Here is a 7,313-nt window from a genome sequence, read left to right on the forward strand (position 1 = left end):
GTTGAATAAATAATTAATTACATTAATAAAAGTGTGGTTTAAATATATGTGGGATCAAATATTAATTATCAAAAGACAAGATTTTTAAATTAGTGATCCTACTGTAATTTATATAAGCTAGAGGTTTTAAAAATAAAAGTAATCTCCCTTTGCCACGTGTCATAGCCTGATTGGCTGTGGAAGATTTCATCATCTCTTCACACTCGCTCACAACTTGTCACATGTCACCTTATCTTTTCTCTTTTTATTTTTCTTCCTCTTTTTCCCTTTTGACTGAGTCTCTTCCCTCTCTCCTTCTTTTTCCTTCCTTTTTCCCTCTTTTTCTTTTTCATCATCTCTTCCCACCCGCTCACAACTCGCCACGTGTCACCTTATCTTTTCTCTTTTTCTTTTTCTTCCCCTTTTTCCCTTTTGACTGAGTCTCTTCCCTCTCTCCTTCTTTTTCCTTCCTTTTCTTCTTTCTCCCTCTCCTCTCTGTTCCACATAGCCCCCCATATTCAACACATGGCCCGACCCCCACCTCTCCATTTCTCCTTCTTCCGTCACACAACACCCGAACCCCTCCATTTTCTTCCTTCTCTTCTTCCCTTCGTCTTCCTCCTCTCTTCACTCACCATCACACACACCCAGCCGAGAGAGAGATGAATTGAGAGAGAGAGCTACTAAGAGTGAAAACCCGTGAGTGAGGAAGTTATTTTTTGGCCTTTGGAGGAGCGGTTTGAAGCTAGGTGGTCGGACAACCGTCATAGCGTGGAGGCAGCGGCTGGCACAATGGATTCTGACCTTGTTTTGGTGAGATCCTCTTTCCCCTTATCTTTGATTTGCTTGGATTTCCATTGATTTTTTGTAGAAATTGATTGGGTTGATTTTCAGGGGCTGAAATTTGGTATTGTTAGGGCTTTGATTTGGATTTTATTTGAGAAGAAAATCTAGGGTTTTATGGAGATGGATTTTTGGGGTCCTCTTATGGGTTATACTGAATGGATTTCTCAGAGTGCGATTTGGTCTATGCTTTTGGTTTGAAACTAAAAATGAAGGGTGATTTTATTAGTGTTGGCCGAATAATATGTGCCTCTTAAGGATTTCAGTTTGTGAGGGTATCTTTGTGCTTTAATGATTTTAAATCAGATTTTGAATCTGTATTTTAGGATCATGTTTGATGAGTTTCTTAGAGTTTGATTTTGATTATGTTTTTGGGTTGAATCCGAAAATGGGTATGGATTGTATGGGTTTCCTTTGTTAATTGTGTTGTGCCATTTCAAGATGATTTTTGGTGGATTAATATTAGTTACATTCCCTTGAATTTTTTGTTGTATAAATAACCAAATGTGAATAGAAGCTAAGTTTGGATTGTGCTTGTATGTTGACGGATAGCCATAGATATGGAAGGTTTAATTTTTGAGGGGTTGTTTATGGGCTTTGAGTTGCTGTCCCTAGGCTGGACCGTGTGGATTTTCTCTTATGATTATGCTAGATGCATGAGTGTGATTGTTATTGAGATTTTGATTAAGTTTTGCGAGATTTCAGTTTTTGAAAGTTTGTAAAGAATTTTTGAGTTTCATGTGTTGGGTTGATTATGAATTGGTGTAAAGCAGGGGCGGAGGCATATATAATGTTGGCCCCCCCAAAAAATTTCAGAGCCTTTAATTTTTTTTATTTATTTATTTATTTTTTTAGGGTTAAGCAGCTATGACCCCGGCAAAATAGAATTCAGGCCCCCCCCCCCCCCCAAAAAAAAAATTTACTCTACTAACTACTGCTATAATTTTTTTTTTCTTTTTAAAAAAAAAATTATTAAAAATCCAACAAGTCCACGACAACACGCAGCAGATATTAAACTTAAAATAAAAAATAAAAAATAAAAAAACCCTCATAGACGTAGTAGATAAAAAAAATAAAAAAAAATAATAAAAAAAAAATCAGTAGTCAGCATATCTTCTACAACACAGCAACCCAATGTCAATAAAAAAGCGAACTACACAAGGGAAAAAGGGGGCAAAATTTATTTTACAACTCTCAAATTTTCCTCAAACCCTTAATCTCACATTCAATCCTAAGACGTGTAAAAAAAAAATAAAAAATTCAACCCCAAGAAAAAAAAAAAAACGCAATGTTTGAAAATACTGAGAGGCGAGAGAACTGAGAAGAACGGCTTTAGAAATACCACGATCTGACTGTGCATCCACCGTCGTCATTTGGCACTCATCAGGCACCGTGAGTTATCTGCTCTCACTACTATGTAGGCACTAAATCTCTAATATAATTTTGCTTTGAAATTTAGGGCTTTTCTAAGAAAAAAAATCCATAAGTGACCATAAGACTGTAAGAGAAAGAGAAGATTAGAAAAATGTGGGAAAAGCCGAGTTGGAGTGGGGGTTAAGGAGAAAAACACCATTTTTTTTTTTTTTTTTTTGCTGTGTTGTGTTTCACAGTTTCAGACTTGCTGTGAGACTTGAGATGAAGAGTGAGGATTGATTTTGAGGCGTAGACAGGCAGAGGCAATGACTGTGAGGGAGCTGGAGGCGTGAGAACCGTGAGGTTGAAGAGAGTCTAGAGAGAACTGATAAGTCTGATTAGTGATAAGAAAGGACAGCTACTGAGCCACAAGACTCAAATCTCAATATTCAAGATTCCAAACACCGGTTACTTTTTTTAAAAAAATAAAAAATAAAAAATGAGAAGATAGGGAGAGTGGGACCATGGGTACTGGGGAGAGAATTTAAAATATGAGGAATGTGGATTAATCTGGAAGGTCTTAGATTCTGAGAAAATGGCCCAATGGGGCGTGGGACCGTGGCCATTGGAGTATGATTTCTTTTTTCTTTTTCTTTTTTTTCCTTTTTTGTTGTTGTGTGTTTTATTTAATATGTTAAGATGAATTAGGTGTTCAGCAATTTCTAGATTATTCTTTACAAGTTTGAAACTTGACTGGAGTTTTAATTTTAGACGGAAAAAATTTATCCAAATTAAATTGGACTTTTTTAATTATTTTATTAAATTAATATTTGTCTTTAATTTGTTTTTATTGTATTTCATCATTTCTTCTTCTAATTTATTATTTATTTTTATTGATTTGCAGCATTCAACTAGCATATTATTATCTTTAGTTTATTTTTAAGAAATCCCTCAAGTTCAAGATAACGGTGATTCACTAAAAGATACTTATTTTTCTTAGATCCTATTAACTGTGTGCATAGTTTATTTGTTATGTAGTTTATATTTTTTTTTTTGTTTGCTATTTTTGCTATATTAAGATTTTTAATATTTACTAACTTACTTTGATTATTGAATTTTTTTTTTCCTTCTAATTTGATGGGTTTGATTTGGTTAATTATTCGTTGTTTTTTCGTTTGTTAATGCTAATAAAAATTATTATAAGTAAAAAATTCTAACAAAGATCTTATATTACAAGCGCGCACATACAGAAAGACTATATATATATATATATATGAAAGTCCCCCCTCCCCCCCCCCCCCCCCCAAAAAAAAAAAAAATTCCTGGCTCCGCCCCTGGTGTAAAGCCTAATAGATATGGCTATATGATTTTATAGAGTTTTGGTTCTTTGATTTTCATTGAGTGTTGATGAATTAGTATTGGACATTTGTGGATTGGTTAAGCTATGGAGTTTTGGAATTTTGGTTAAGGCTTCTATGGGGAAACCGATTGGTTGTCTCTTGGGGTCTTTGACTTACGATGGTTTATTTGAGTGTTTTGATTATGTTTTGAGGCCTTTATTTAGTAGGAAGTTATATATGTACTTATATGGGATTGGTTAAGAGGACTTTACCTTAATTTGGGTATGTGGACGTTGGAGGATATAGATTGCTAATTATTTGATAAATTGTTGATGGTGGTGGTGTAATGGATGATTTGATGATGTTTTCTTGAGTCTTGTTAGTGGAGCTTGGTTGAGGATGTGTTCCGGTTAATGTGTTTGGAAATGGTTGAATTTGTTAGATTGGTTGAGTGTTGGGGATAGCCGTGAGAGTTGGTTTTCATAGTAAGATTGATGAGTATGCATTAGGCTTTAGTAAAAATTGGATTATGAAGCACAATGGAATTTAAAAGTAAATGATGGTATAATGACGATAGTTGCTGTAAGATTTTGGCTAGAAGATAAGAGGTTATTCCCACTTGAGAGAGAGAGATTGGTCTTGATATGTAAATAAGGATTTTGCTATGTGTTGGATAAAGTTGAATCAGTTAAAGTTAGATTCCTTAATATGTTTCATGGGAGCTTAAAAAGAAGAAAGGGTCAATTAGTGTTTAAGTCCTCGCCTTGGTGCTAAATGAGAAATAAGATAAAGAATAAAGTGTGGAAGATAATAGTTGAAAATGGAAATGCCATGGGATTTATAATTTAATCCAATAAGGTCCATAACCTATTAAATTAATTAAGTTCTATAACCTAAACTACTTGAATAGTTAGAAACTAGTAAGAGTAAAAGTATTAAATGGGGTGGTTAAAATGAGAATGTCGTAGAATCGTAAATAGCTTAAAATAACTTTAACACAACAAATATAAGTTAGTAATAATAATAGTAGGTGAACAAAATAGTAAATATATTTAGGGTTAATAAACATGATAAAAAGAAATCGAGAAACCATGATAGTCTAATAATAGTTTAGGTACTTAACTAGACTTAGAAGCGAGTAACACAACGTGTGGGCACGTGAGTAGTTTTAGTGTCATAGAATAAGTCTCATAGCATAGTCTAACGTTATAATGTTTGCAGGATAGTGTCCGGATTGGAGACTTCAATTGATTCTCCAATGTAGAGTCCAAGTGACTAGAATCCGAGGGGATGTTCAAGTCAAGAGTCTAATGCAGCCAGGTAATATTTTACTCACTGAGAAACTGTTATTTTTATATATTATAGAATTGAAAAATATATATGTTGTTTTATAAATCCGAACCAACTATATGTTGAATATATCTGTTTTGCTTGATTTGAGTACTTTAGAGTATGTTCAAATATATCAACGATGTTATGAAATGATGTATGGATTAAATGTGTTGAAATGATTTAAAGTGTTTGAATATGAGCTGCGGTTGAGATTTAAATTATGCAAAGTAGAATGATAAAATTACATGTTGATTGGTTTATCGTATTTGAAGAAAGCATGATTTGCAAAGAATAGGAGTATAGAGTTTGAATTGCAAATCATAAAGCATGAACATAGAAATGAAAAGGAGGGTAAGCCTCACAAGAATGAAAGGGAGGGTAAGCCTCATAAGGAATGAAAAGACAATCATGAGCATGCATATCATTGTTTAAATTGTGTAATGTTTTCATGATATAAAATATTGTGATTTTTATGCTAGACGTATTTGTATGCCTAAGATTTTTACTGGCAAATAACTTATGTATACTTTTATCGTCTAGTTGCGTGATTTAAGAACATTGAGCTTGGAGGTGCAAGGGTATTGTCATTGTTCGGTATAAGTAACACAGTGTCCTGGGAGTAGGTAGATGGATTGTCATGGTACATCAGTAAAAAGTGCCTGGATATCAAAGTTTTACTCTAGTAACCGCATGGACTACTATGTGCCATAGACATGAAGTTGTAATGCCCTAGGATTCGGTGTTAACCATATTCGAAAAATGATAGTATGCTCGTACTAAAGAGCGAGATGGCATGTTTTAAGCTTGATGCACTTGGATGTGATGCTATTGGTTGGGATATCAGTGTGACTTGGGAGTAGGTAGATGGATTGTCGTGGTACATCAGTAAGAAGTACCTAGATATCAGAGTTTTACTCTAGAAACTGCATGGACAACTATGTTCCATAGACATGAAGTTGTAATGCCCTGAGGCATGGTGATATCACAGTTAATAACGTTAGATCTCTGTGCATTTGAGCTACCAACATAAAAGTATTATTGTAGGTGGATGTGTACGTAGTTGCTTCCAAGCCAATGGAACTTCTACGTATGGGTCCAACTACATAGTATGTTTTAAATGTTTTCTGATAGTCGGTGGTCGCTATATCAGTTATGGGGGTTTTCAAACAAAAGTTTATAAATTGGTAGCTGTTATAGTGTGCGCGAGACTAAAAAGGAAAAGTTTGTTCATTGCGAAAACTCAGTTAGTTTAATATCACTGAGGTCTCGGTATGTTTTATACGGAGACGGTGGGCTCATAATTCCACCCGTGCAGATACAGCAACCCCCGCATCTGTGCAGATTTTGATGATGGCTGCAGGTACTCCAGTCGTAGTTGACGGTCTCGTAGATGTGTTTTGGGATATTATGACCGAAGCTCGACGCGACGGCTGTAGCGTGACAGACCGCGGGATGTTCATTATTTTGGGTAATTTGTTTATGGCTCATGACGTTTGTGTCACCTAATCTTTGTCAAGCCATTTCTGTTATGTATTTATTATATTGAGGAAAGACTTAAATAGATAGATGTTAAATGGCTCTTGTTGTAATTAATTTATGATAGATGATTAAGATGTGACTTGTGCTATTAGGTTTATGTTTTCCACTGCATAGTAGATAGATGTTATACTCTGATTATCAGGTACCCTATGTTGGCTTTGCGACATATTGTCGTGCCACTGTGAAGATCCATTTATATTTTAAAAGATTAATGTTTATGAAATGCTTTGTAAAAAATAAAAAAAAAGGTCGTCGCAACAAATGGTATCAGAGCAGTTAGATCTAGGGTTTGTTAGTGGAAGTCTAGATTTGTATTAGAGTCTAGGTATAACAAAAGAGCCTTGGGATTTTAAAAGCTTCAACAAGATAAGGAAATTTAAACATAGTTTCTTATGTGCATTGCATAATTCTTGTATGCACCTGTCAGGATTTGTATTATCTATGTAGCACGGTTTTGTGTAGACAAGCTATGCCACTTAGACAATGACCTCTTCCTTGTTTGGAAGTGTTGCATGCGCTTCGATAGATTCAAGTGCAACACATCCCTTTGTCTCGTCCACGTATGTGGAACCTTAGATCAAAACGTATGCGTGAACACTCTTATGGTGACGCTATAATGGGTAGGCCTAGGTGTTGAGTCACTTAGTCTTTTAGAAGAGTCTAGTCTAGTAAGGATGTGTCAGGCTATAGGCGATGTAAGAGAGAGCTTCTTGTAAGAGATAACGACTCAGCTAGAAGATCATGCGTTTGATAGTACATGAGTCCCTTTGGAGTGAGAAGTGAACGTCATCGTCTACGCGTCAATGAAAAAGTACGAGACCAATTCAAGGAGGCGGCCTAACTGCAGCAATGAGGGCGACACCCTAGTGTGGAGACTACCGTCAACCGAGACAACTACTCAAACAACGAGAGATGCTTCCTCTAGGG

At 35.3% G+C, this 7,313-nt stretch overlaps 1 long non-coding RNA gene across 1 annotated transcript; it reads left to right on the plus strand.

Annotated features, from left to right (window-relative positions):
* The first annotated feature begins 459 nt into the window (after positions 1 to 459).
* Positions 460 to 6,514, plus strand: LOC133851068 (uncharacterized). The gene is made up of 3 exons (XR_009895734.1): positions 460 to 792; positions 4,737 to 4,835; positions 6,163 to 6,514. It is a non-coding gene; the product is annotated as an uncharacterized LOC133851068 (long non-coding RNA).
* The last annotated feature ends 799 nt before the right edge of the window (positions 6,515 to 7,313 follow it).

Source organism: Alnus glutinosa, chromosome 12 (assembly GCF_958979055.1).
Source record: "Alnus glutinosa chromosome 12, dhAlnGlut1.1, whole genome shotgun sequence".
In the NCBI taxonomy this organism is placed as follows: domain Eukaryota; kingdom Viridiplantae; phylum Streptophyta; class Magnoliopsida; order Fagales; family Betulaceae; genus Alnus; species Alnus glutinosa.